Source organism: Physcomitrium patens, chromosome 9 (genome assembly GCF_059467195.1).
Source record: "Physcomitrium patens ecotype Gransden chromosome 9, ASM5946719v1, whole genome shotgun sequence".
Lineage (NCBI taxonomy): Eukaryota > Viridiplantae > Streptophyta > Bryopsida > Funariales > Funariaceae > Physcomitrium > Physcomitrium patens.
In genome coordinates, this window is record NC_143418.1 from 12,317,639 (window position 1) to 12,332,141 (window position 14,503).

A 14,503-nucleotide genomic window follows, 5' to 3' on the forward strand; every position below is an offset into this window, starting at 1 on the left:
AAGAAATATTAGAATGATCACAAATATCACTCAAATACATCTCAATTCAAACTTAATTTAATTCTAATAAAATTCTATTGGACTTCATTCAAACTTTAGGCCAAAATTAATTAAATTTCAAACCCTAATAAAATCCTAAATCCTAAATCAAATCCTAAATCCTAAACCAAATCCTAATTAAACCCTAAATCCTAAATCAAACCCTAAATTCTAAACCAGACCCTAAAATAAATCCTAAACTTTAAATTAAATCCTAATCAAATCTTAATTCAAATCCTAAATACTAAATCAAACTCTAAATCAAATCCTAAACACTAAATCAAATCTTAATCAAATCCTAATCCACATCCTAAATCCTAAATCAAACTCTAAATAAATCCTAAATCCTAAATCAAACCCTAACCAAACCCTAATCTTAAATCAAATCTTAACCAAATTCTAACCTTAAATCAAATCCTAATCAAATTCTAAACCCTAAACCAATCCTAACCAAATCCTAATCCAAATCCTAAACCCTAAATCAAACCCTAAATCATAAATCAAATCCTAACCAAACCCTAACCTTAAATCAAATCCTAACCAAATCCTAATCCTAAATCAAATCCTAACCAAATTGTAAACCCTAAACCAATCCCTAAACAAATCCTAGTAATTCCTACAATAGATTTAAACCTCAATAACTAATTAATAAACTGTTGATCTTAACTCAAATTTTTCACACTTCTTAAAAAATAAGTAAAAAACAAGCACAAAAAATTTAAAAATGATTGAAATTATCAAATTGACGATAATCTCAAAAATGTGTTTGGATATTGGCCGGCTTCCTTTTCCAACCTTGATGTCAATCTTTCAGAGCCAATATCTCTCATTTTAACCATTCGATTGATTTAAAATTTCTTATATACATAGAAAAAAAAGTCTAATATCTTTTCATACAAATTTCATTCCAATCCAACTAGTAGATTGCAAAAAATCTTAAAAACCCTCACTGGACCTAAAATTCTACTTTCTGAGACCTTGACTCATTTAAACCTCAATAATCCTCAATTAAACCGTTAGATCGAATTCAAATTTACAATACATATTAAATACAATTATAATCATGAACCTACAAAATTTCACCTGTAGATCTATTACAAAACTCTTGAAATCACCCAAAATATAAATCCTATTTTATTTCATAAAACCCAAGTCATCCAAAACAAAACCTTGACTTTGCACAAAGTCATAACAACTTCAAATTGCTCAAATCTAATGCTTATAGAAAGCCTATCCCGTCTACTATCAAACCTCACTCTTTGATTTGCAAAAGAACCCCGGAATCGTCATCGAGACTCGATTTTGTGCCTAAAGGTCTGATTTCGACCTTGGTTCATAACTGGCCCTCTTCGGGTATCAACATCTAGTTCTTCTTAGTAATTTTTACTAGAGTTTACTCTTAGCTTCCTTCTAAAGATTCTTATATCATTTATTTTTCCAACCTAATTTTTTTTGCCTTATTTATGGTCCTACAAAGTAAATAGAAGTCACCTTTCTAAAAGGCAGCATTGGTACCTTTTAATTTTACTACCCCTTTGACTATTAACTATATTTTTAAGATAATTTTTTCTAATATTTTGAACTAAGATCTCTTAAATAAAAATAATCTCCACACTCTTTCACCTATTAGTCATGTTACATCATGACAATGCTCCTTCCATCCTCTAGATCATAGTTTGTGATGTATTCTTCCACTAATATCACATTAATTGATGACAAGCTATCCGACCTTTGTAAGAACTCAAACATTTGTTCATTTCAAAAATCTCATATTTTTCTTGGCATCTAGCAGATCTTCAATTTCATAAGCTCTATATTGGTAACAATTAGTACGGATGGTGGTTCCAAACTGCATTTAGCTTTCATATTTCAGCCACTTTCTTTTTTTTCTGTAGCTCTCTTTGTACTCTCAATTGCCATGACACATACTTTTCCAAGCTCTAACCATCAATGGTATTCTCCAGTATTCTCAAAACACAAAAAATTACAACACAAAAAAATAACAAAAAAATGCGATACCACAAAATGACCTTGAATGGGTACTCCACTCCCATTCTTTTACCTAATGGTGATAATGACACATGTTACTTATACTTTCTATTTCTCTCGCCATCCCAACTAACTTATACCTAATTACATCTCTAATTGTCCTTTCAGTCGCCTCTACACCTTAGTCCACCTATATCAATAATTAATCCCAAGAAAAAATTGAAACTTGTCCCGGATTTTAAGTATAATACAGCCATAATCGATTCTCATTGACTTGTGTACTGAATTGATGGCCCATAAAATATTCTAATTTGATTGACCCAATAAAAAATCCTTCAACCACTTGATATGGACCATGCCATCAGACTTGAAATTTTCTTGAAAAATTATTAAATTGACTATCATAAAACAAGACCAAATCATTGGGAATAAAACTTTTAGGTCACAGTTTACTATCATACTAATTCTTTTGTCATTTTTAGGTAGCTTCCATTATCAAAAGAACAGTAGCCTGAATTTCATTCAATTCTTCTAAATTTGCCAATCAATATTGCATGGACTCTTTATCACTCAATCATTCGTTTAGTACAATTCGTAAACTCTGAACTTCCAGTTTGATTGATAAGATCATTTCTTCCTTGTAAACCAATTTCAACAAGGTAGAATTAATTGTCATTTTATATGCTATATGATATGTCCATAAGGCTAAAAATAATTGATATCTCAAGCTGTGTCCACCTCCAAAATAGTCTTAATTAAGATCTTGCATAAAATATCCTCGGTCTTTTTTGCTTGTCCATTAGTTCTAAGATGATATAGAGTTATTTTCCTATGCTTGATCTCGTACATGTCCGTCAAAGCTATAATTGTAGAATTAATGAAATAGATTCCTTGATCACTAATCAATTATTTAAAACATCCAAATTGAGTGATAATATTTTCATATAGAAAAGCGATGATAGTATTTACATTATCATGTCATGTTGCAATAGCCTTTGTCTATTTTGTTACGTAATCCATAGTGACTAAAATATACTACTTTTATCTATGTCTTGATGCTAGTGCCATTGGTCCAATAAAATCAATTCCTCATTTTTCAAATGGTACTTGGGCCAAAATTAGTACTAACAGTATGACAGAAGTGTTAGTTGGTTGACCAATTCTTTGACACTGATGACATCGGTGAATATATTGGTGTACATTTGAAAACATTGTTGGCCACCAATATCCGGCCATTAAAGCTTTTTAAGCAATACCATCACTAGTAAAATGTCCACCATAACTATCCAAATGGCAACCATCCAATATTGATTGTACTTTATTTTGAAAGATACAACATCGTAAAATATCATCCTTTCTTTGCTTATACAAAGCATCACCAATCATTGTATATGGTACACTTTTGAAAATTAAGTGTTTCTTAAGTTTCTCACTAAATGTATGTGGAAATGTTTGGAATATCAAAAATTGAATTATTTTACTATACTCTAGTGAAATCACATCTATAGCAAATAAATCAATGTCGAGAAGTATATCAGAGATATATTCATTGCCCATGATATTGAACAACTAGGATAAATGGTCAGCATTTGCATGGTTCTTCCCAAATCTTATGATAATAGTAAAATTGAATTTTCGTCTACATAAAATACGAATAGATAAGCTAGCAAATAATACCAAAATTTCTAAATCAAATATATCATGCCAAAGCTTCTTATTCAATAATATTGTAATTTCATTCAACACCCACCAATTATTGACTAACATAATATATTGGATGATCTAAGTCTTTTTATCTTTTTGACTTAACACAGATTCAATAGAAACATTGGATGCATCAACATACACATGAAATGGCTTTGTCCAACAAAGCGCTACTAATACTGGTGCAGATACCAATTTTCTCTTCAATTCTTTAAATGCCACTATATATTCCTTAGTCCAAACTGAGCTGGTCCCATTTGATAGAGGTTTCATTAAAATATTAGTCAGAGGTTGACAAATGACTGCAAATAAATGAATAAATCATTGATAATAACTGACATGGCCGACAAAACCATGAACATCCAACACTGTCTCTGATCTTGGCAGGTTCATTATGTGCTAAATTTTATCTGAATCAGTGGCAATACTACTTTTGGAGACTATATGTTCCAAGAGTTTTCCAGACGGAACAACAAATTGGTATTTATCAAAGTTCAACAATATCCTGTATGTAGCACATTAATCCAAACATTTGCCTAGGCATTTTAAATGATCTTTTTTTATACTAAAAGTTCAAAATTTATCTAAAAATATCTCCATAAATATTTGTAAGTAATCTTAAAATGCCTAAGTCATCACCCTCTGAAACATGGCTAGACCATTACATAACCCAAATGGCATAACGCAATAAGCAAATGTTCTCCAGTTTGTAGTGAAAATAGTCTTTACAATTTTAAGTTGATTATAACCAAAAAATCCATCTAATAAAGAATAACATTCATGCCCTACTATGGCATCTAATATACTATCTGTAAAAGATAATAAAAAGTAATCTTTCTTGGTAGCTGTATTTAGTTTTTGAAAGTCTTGACAAATTCTGATTTTTTCATTCATCTTCAACACCATCATGATTGGAGAAACCCACTCACTGTCTAGTACCGAAGAAATCAAACTAACCTCAATATGCTTGTCTAATTCTTCCTTTATCATTAAGAAATATTTTAGATTAAATTGGTGTTGCCTGTGACGGACAAGTTTAGCATCCTCCTCCAAAATGATCCAATGCTTGCTAATTTTTGTGGAGATAACTTTCAAATCAGCATAAGTCCAAGCAAAAGTAGATTTATGGTGAATGAAAAATTCTTTCTAACATGTCAAGTCGTGATCTTGAATGCCTTTATAAAATTTAATTGCCTAAAAAATTTCATTTATTACCAAGTTAATAATTTGATAAAAAGGTTCAACTGTCTTTTTTTGTTTCAACTTCTTTGTCAATTTTGATCCATTCATCAAGTTCGACATATTTGAGGTACTCAATTTTGATTCCAATGCACTTACCTGATACACATCATATTTTTTCATCCAATCTGCAATAACATGATCAAGATTTTTCATATCTAGCAGATATATCAAATATTCTTCCAATCCTCCACATTGATACATCACCCCATGGTGCTGAGCTGTTTTGAAGGATGCTCTTTTTTTTTTGTGCGATGGCATCTTCATCAGAACTGAGTTCATTTTCAGATGTCAATTCATATGCTAGCATTTGAGATTCTCCATAATAGTGTACTAAGTACATTTGTAACACCATCTTGTCTCTGCTTCTCCCAATTGTTAAAGTACTACAACCCCAATTATTCTTGGCTTTTGCTTGATAAAGCGAAGATCATCCCAATAAAATTGGATATGATAAAATTGAACGTTGTAACCAAAAGATGATATAATCTATTTTATATTCAATGCCTACAATTATAGTTTGAATATTATGCAAGATATCCATTGGTTTAACCTAGTTATGATCTGCCATCTGTAATACCAATGTCATGGATACTAAATGTACTAAATCTAAAGCATCCATTATATCTACATTCATTAAATTGACATTAGAGCCACCATCCTTTTGGACTTTAGAAATTATAATGCCATCTATCAATATGTCGATGGTTGGCACACCAAAATCAGGGTTCAAATTGACCTCATAAACGTTTTTGTTACATTGCCTATGTCATTTTAATGATGAATTCAATATAGAATGACACTCCAATGCTACTTTTAGAAGTTGCTTCATTGAAATAGAAGGCTGAATAGCGTCTAGATCTTTCAAAATATCATAAGGCTCCATATTTAAGCAATTTTTAATGTCTTCTTTTTTTTCATTTGTTTCAACTTTATCCCTTGAGGTAATATATTTTTCTTTCCTGGACTCAAAATTAGAACAATTGAAGGAGCTTTTTTGGAATGGCCGTTCATAAAAAGATCTTTTAATGAATAAGACATCTCCTAAAATTACACAAAGGACGAAACTGGTTTAGGCTGAGCTGAGACCTCGATAGTTGGAACCTCATTGATTTGCATAGATGGACCAAGTCTCATCATTGATAAGATGCCCATTATAAGAATTGGATTTGACATTCCAATAATTGAGTTTAAGTGGTCTTTTGCAATTGGTTCTACCAGATATTGAATTGTTCATTTTTCTTTTTGTTGGCTCCTAATAAGTACGGCTTTGATTCATTCTATTTGATTTATTTGAGAATCTTGAGGACCTTGATTATTATCCTTGATCTTACTTTATAGCTGGATCTGCTGATCATGATTGTTGAAATTGAACAAAGCATTATATTATTGATATATATGCCCCAATTACTTATAATTTCCACAAACTAGAGTATAGCCATCACTTGTTCTTCGATTAGAACATTTACTAGCATAATGACCAATCTACTTACAATGATAGCAACAAAGTGGTCTTCTTCCACCTCTATCAGGCATATTGGATGTCTCCACTGATATATATCAATTGGGTCTGTTCCAAGTTGAATTGGTAAATGATCTTAATTGTCTTATTGGTACGGAAGAAACTAAAATCAATTGTAGTGATAGAAAATATTATTGATATCCCAGTTGTTCCTTCACATAGTTATGAAAGTTCGATGTAGAACCCGGATTATAATTTGGACCTTGAAGGTTATTAAAGGCTTGATTTTGTCTATTTGAATGATTCCCATTCAAACCAAATGTATTTCTCTTTGAACTTGATTGACATTCCATTGGGTAGGTGGGATCATGATTTAATTATCAAACTATTGTTGCTTTTTTTTATTCCAACAGTTAGCTGCCAAATATTTTTCTCCACAGAATGTACATTATACCATTATTTCTTGAGGAGAAGGGCATTCTATCACCAAATGACCTTGGCCTTTACAATTAATGCACCACACATCCAACCTAGTATTGGTAGGTTTTTGTATTTTTTTAATCCTTTGCCATATTGACTATCATTTCCTCTATTTTTTTAATCAAATTTAACAACAAGCTTTCATTAAAATCCTTCAAAGCTGATACTATTGGCAACTTTATTGTAGTCAATAGTTGTTGCTGATAAGAGAAATATGAGGACTACAATGTTGCCATATTTTGTGGTATAGCTTGCAATAGGATGACATTAACTGTTCCTTGTATATTGGCACTTGAATTGGCCCTTGTATCAAACATTCTCGGATAACTAACCACGACTCTATTCCATGCCGAGATTTGATAACCTCCTTGAACTGGAATCATAGTGGCTTCCATAATTAAAAATTAGTCATAATGGCATTCTTCCCAAATCTTGGCATGATTAAGAGATGCAGTTACCATATTTGCTTGAGCCTCTTTTACAAACATTTTTAGTTCAGATAGATGCAATCCATTGATTAATATGGACAAAACAAAAGCCTTTGGTATTTCGTGATTTGGCTATTTGTGGAGTATATTTGTCACATAGCCATAGTACGATTCCATTGTCTCTCTTGGACTCATTTTGCTATTTATTAATTTTTCTCAAAGTCGATCTTCAAAACCAATTAGATAAAAATGGGTTAAAAATATATTCTTTAATGCTTCTCTATTAAGAAATTAATCCATTGGTTGGCGGTTATACCATTCAAACATCGTATTTTTAAGGTCGTTGATAGCCATTGCAACCAAATATCTTTAGTTTTGTTATTATTGACTACACATGCGGTCAAAAACTAAGAGAAGTATTGATCTGGATCTGCACCTGACAAGCCTTTAAAAGTAGGTAATAGAGCCATGCTAGTTGTGTGATTGTCCTTATGACTCATTTGGACTACTATTAGAACTATTGGACCACTCATTGTCATTGAAGAGGACAATGTGCCACTTAATTTCTTATTAAAATAACCACTGCCTTTTCTAAATATCTTTTTTAAACTTTTTAACCTTCTCAATTTACTATTATTATCCTTGAATAAGTTTACTGATTGAATTATAAATAAAAATAATAGATTTTAAAATATGCTAAATTGGTCCTTATTGGCAAGCAATTTATGCCATTCTATGGTACCAATTTTGATAGAATCGATAGTTTTTGCTATTGGGAAGGTATCCAATGGAGTACCTAATTCTTCTTTGTTTCCTCCACTTGCACTTCACAAGCTCAAGAGATATGCCGGACTATTGACAAAATTTTCCATGAGTGCTCTTGGCAATTTTTTTAACGATATATATGTCTGAAATATTAGAGGTCGGTCAACTTCTGAGTATGCTTGGATATGCTGACATGCATGCAATCATGGCTTAATCCAAATTTGTTGATGCTTCTTTTTTAACTTACATTCTTGCTCATTTTGCAACAATTTTTTTACTTGCGCTCTTTCTTATCTTTCTTTCAATTGGCATATTTTCTTTATTGTAATGTTCTCATTCTTAATAACCATAATCTTTTATTATATAGTGCTGAATTTGCTTCCTATCTCCCATCTAACTACAAATTTTTCTTCACTTTTGAATCAATTTTGATTTTATAACTTCTTCATATAACATCCAAAACTACTTGTTTGGTAGTTAATTCCTAACACTCAATAGTATTATTATTCTTCGGTAGTGGTGCCAAAATGTGGTTATCCTTTTACTTATTCTACAAATTTCTTTCAGAATAAACTTGTAGAAGGAGATTCAAACGTAGGAAAAGACTAACCGTATTAGCTAACATGTTAAGGTCACACAATTAAATATATTCTGAACCACTAAAAACACCAAAGAATACTACAATGCTTTCTACCACTAATAATATTCCTTCATCAATTAATAACAACAATGATGTACAATCTTGCACTCTCAAAAGACCACTCAAAATACATAAATTCCATCCAATACCAAAAATAATAGACTTCCACTCCAACGAATTTGGCTTCACACAATTTTTGTAATCATAGACTTCTTTTGTTGAAACATAGACAACTCTCAATAAACAACAATCATAATCTTCCATCCATAAACAATCTCTCACAAAATCTGATAACAAACTCCCAATATCTTCTCATAATAATTCAATCACACAGTACTCCAATTACATACTCAATATCTTATAAATCAATCTTTGATTTATTCCACATATTCACTTCACCATGATTAAAACCTAAAATAACAAAATAAATAAGAAACAAGAGATAACACCAAGTTTATATCAGCTCATGACTATTACAGTCTAGCCCCTCCAATATCTTCTACAATTGCTATATACTTACCCTTGAAATTCTAGATTCTAACCGTTATTTTTTACTTAACTATTTTTCACAAATAATTCAATCATCCAATCTATTGAATTGACTATCTTAGGAATGATTAATCTACTTCACCAATATCTTACAAAAACAAATTTCTACCTATTCTACAATCATTTATATGAAAAGAGAGCATTATAGAATCTATGTTTCACTATAGATAGATTACTTTAGTTAAGTTTTAAAAAATCCATATCAATATAAGCAATAGAGGAAGTAGTAGTAATAAGAATATGAACAAGAAGAATAAACACAAAAAGTATGCATCCACTCACCAAAGAATGTGAAATCGTAGAAATTGCCTCTATAAAAATACAATTCTATATCAAATTCAAATTGAATTTTGTATGAGAATTTTGGAATCTAAAGTGCATGGTTACTTACATAGGTAATAGAAACAAAGGTTTACTTGTGGATAATCAATTGATGCATCCACAACTTCTTTTTAAGCTCTCTCCTAAGCTTTGAGTGGAAATTGGTGTTGTAGTAGAAAGAGTTTGCCTCAAGAAAGTACTAAGTCTCTAGCTGCCAGTAATTGCTCAAATAAATTATAACTTTTAAAAATACAAATATCATTTATAACTTTACTTTAAGAAGATAATTACATCAAATATATAAGTCGAAGATACACAAGAGTTTCTAAGATGTGACTAGATATTCTAAAACCACTTCTATTCTTATAAAAACTCCTTTCAAATATATATTATTGTATAACTTTCAATCTAATTTTTTAATTGGATTTCAAATTTTCTACAAGTAAATTTATATTCTTAACTACTTTTATACAAAAAAATCAACCATAAATTAATTATAAGTCTTTGGATATTATCTAATTTCTAGAAAGTACTAAACATGTCAATTTTTAGGCACCTACATACTAATTCCATCATATCTCAAAAATCCAATATTCAAATATCATGAATTTTTTATATACAACTTTTTATCTTAATCATCTACACTTTTAGAAATTTTTGGAAAAAAATTCATCCAAAAACTCAAGATATGGCCTAAATTAAAACCTCCATTAAAAAAAAACTTACCTACAAACTTGAGTTTTGAACACTAACTTCCAATAGCTTTTTTCCTTTATTTTAGATTGGAATATATTGATTTAATCACATGAAATGTAATTCTTTAAGTCAATTTTTGAACTTGAATTTTTGATTACTAAATGCTTTCTTACAATTCTTTATATGCTTAAAAGAATAATAATAGATATCTAATTCATATCATAACTTCAAAGAATCATATTTTCTTCATCAAAACTTTAAATCTTATATTTTTTTAATCCAAATTCTAACCCATAATATTTTAAATTCAACCTTCAAACTTGAAATAGATTGCCTTGCCTTAGATAGTCTGCCTTACCTCAAATAGATCACTCTAAAGTGGTCCAAACTTCAATGTAGTTTCAAATAATATCTTGAAGTCCATTGGACATGTCTTTCAATCAATGAAAATGAAGTCCTCTATCACTCATCTTATCCTCTCACATGGAATGGCTTAGGAATCAAAATATTATACTTTTGATACCAAAGCCTTTCTAAATTCCTTACTAATAAATCTTATAACTTCTATTTTTAATTAAAAAATTAAATTATAAATTTAAATAAATTAAAAAATATATTTTTTTATTTTTAATTACAATCTAAAATCTAATAATATTTTTCCTTATTTTTATATATTATGCTAATTTTTAGTACAACACTGATGAAAATTTTAATAAAATATTTTAATTCATATTTTAATTATACACCTTTCAATTAAATATTATATGAATTGAAAGGTGTATCAAAGTTTCAAAAATTGACAATAAGTTCATTACTCTATATATCAAAGTTTGGGAGATTGATTGTAAGTTCATTATTTCATTAAGATTCACCATTAAGATATCACAATATTGCTATAAATTATTAAATTAATAATTGCACATAAACTTTATAGCATTGCACATAACAATTAATATAATCCATTAAATATAATTTTTTTACTAACTAGTCTTCAAGTGATTATTGTATCTATATATATATATATATATATATATATACAATATTATGGGATTGAAAATATTTTATATATATATATATATATATATATATATACATATATATATTATAATTATAATTATAAGTATATACATCTAAGCATTTAAACTTAATTAGAATCAAGTCAAGTCTTACTGTTTTATTCTATTGATATTTTAAAAGAATAAATTCATTAAACAAGTCAATGTATCTTATTGATTATAAGTCTTAATCATTTTTATTGAATAATTAAAGAAGTCTTTATTCATAAGGAATAAGGTGATAGGCTGCACCTTTAAAATCTTTTGATTGAATAAAAAATCCAAACTTTTTAATTACTTCAAATCAAAGGATTTAAAAATTGTCAAGCTTTTGTCTTATCTCCTAAATACAAATGTCCTCCAATACTTAAATATAGAAAAGAAAAGAATATTAAAAGATAGAAAACTCTATTGATGACTCATTTTATAAAAAATTCTTTTAAAATTTTATGTCTATTTAAAATGAACCTTATGAATTAATTTCAATGACAATGCTTTTTTTAAATTACTTATGACTACTTTAAATAATTGAAGTCATAATCACATTTATAAACAAAGATATCTAATTTTCTCAATTAGTACAATATAATTAAAGAAGTTTCCTATTATATTATTAATATTTTTGATATAAATTTATATGCATGAATTTAATTAATTATATAATAAATATATTTATATATACCTAAAATATAAATCAACCAATTTAGTAAAATAAAATGATCAAAGTGAGTTTTAATTCAACCATATAATAATAATAATAATTAATTTTTAGTTAGTTTAATTTAAAAAGATATTGTAATAGCATATCTTAATCACTAATGAAGATGTAGTTATTTTTTATAAATAAATTGATTGATTAATAAAGCTATTATGATAGTATATTTTAAATCTCTTTACAAAAAATAAAATTATGAAACTACTAGGTGTATATCTTATATGCCATGCACCTCCATATACAAACAATAAAATTCTTATTTTCACTAAAAAGTTTTATAGTAAATTTACAATAATAGATTCATATTTATTGTTTTTTTATATTTTTTATCTTCTATTTTAAATTCTTTTAATAAATTTTAAAAAAAATTATAGTTCATTTCATGTGATTTAATCATTCACTTAAAAATATTTTTTTTATTTCTATTTACTATCTTTTATTGTAAATTTATCTTAAAAATATTTAGTCTAAATAAGAGTTTTATTGTATATGTACAAGAAAGTGTGGCAAGAAGAGGTGTCTACATAATAAGAAGAGTGCCTAATTAGAAATTTTTAATATTTAAATATATAATATTTGTAAGTATTACTCAAGATAAAACCTTTAGTAAGTTTTTAACAATGCATTTTATACATATTAATGACAAAGGTATATTCAAAATATAATTTAATATCAAAGATATGTAAATTATTTAATCATTACTTATAAAACTTCTTCTTGAACAAATAAATAGTAAAATTGTTGAACAACACTAGATACAACAATATAGTTTAGTTCACATTATTATATTACATGGATGCATGTATTTCTTATAACAAGTTAAATGTTTCTAATTCATATTTTAATTTTTTTAATCAGATTTTGTTTATTGTAAAATTAGTAAAATATTTTAAAAATAAATATGTAAAACTAAGTTGTATTAAAAATGGAATTAATTTTTGTAACATTATAACCTACTATAAGTTTTTATAATGGATTTAATTTTCTTCAAAAGGAATGAAATAAATATGATTCATAAAAAAATAAAGAATCTTTCTTTAAAACAAAAGGCTTCAAAAAGATTTTGAATAATTTTTCAAAAGTCTTTTATATTAATGCTCAACAAGTGCAAAAGTTATGTGATATGTGTATATGTATATGCATGTATGCAAAAATATAAATACACATTGACAAATTAATCAATATCAAAATTTAATATTATTTTTTGAATATAAATAAATTATAGGTAAATCTTGAGAATAGAAAATACTATAATAAATTGATAGAATAATAGGTAAATCTTGAGAATAGAAAATACTATAATAAATTGATTTACCTATTATTCTATTATTTCCTACACTAACTATATATATATATATATATATATATATATATATTATATCAACTATGAGTATAATTCAACTGAATTTGATATCTCAATCCAACTATTTCATAATATGTTACAAAAATATTCATATTTTTATATTAAAATTGCTACATTTTTCATTGTACTTTATAATAAGTCCACAAGAGTTTAAAGCACAAAGAAAGGGAATTTCACATTTCTATTCAGAAGCTATAATATTTGATCACTTTTATTTATTTTTTAAATATTCATTTTACATGAAGCTATAGAATATTTGATTCATGGATGTTTTATTATTTTAATACAAACCAATACTCACTCATCTACTTGAATAATGAAGATAAAATTAGAAAAAATTTAATGCTAAATCCTTGATTAATATTGCTACATCCTACATGATCTATTTGTAGACAACTAGCTAATAATATGTCTCTTTCTTGTGCACATTTTTTCCTTTCTTTGTTTTAAGAAAAGGTGGTGGTTGAGAGGGAGATAGTGGTTATTTTATGAAAAAACAAGTTGTGATTTTTTAAATTAAAAAAATAGAATATTTCCCTCAAAAATTGTTTAATTCAAAATTTTGTTTTGATTTGATTTGTTTTGTTTTGTTTTTGTTTTTGTTTTTCTTTTTTCTGCCTGCCAAAAACAGAAAAAAATCTATTTTTCAATTTATTCTATTTTTGGGTCAATGTTGGGCTGCTAAACGTGCCCTGAGCAATGAAGTACATTTTTTAGTTAATTTAAGTTGCATGGAAGTCATATAAGGTGTAGTGTATCAATTGGAGATGTAGCATTAACAATTCTCTAAAAAAAATATTATGAACACAAACTTGTTCTTTAGTGATTGTTCATACTGGTTTTACCCAACTCCACACAAATTCACAATCAATCACTTAAAACTAATAAAAATATAATATTCCAATATCCCAATTGACCTTGCTTACTTTTCCACCTTGGCAACCAATTGTGTACAAACCCGCACAAACAAACAAAAGTACAAAAGCCTCCGGCACCGTTGTAAATTACAACTCCAGCAAAACTGCATGGGCTCCTCCCCATCGTGGACCCCATACAAT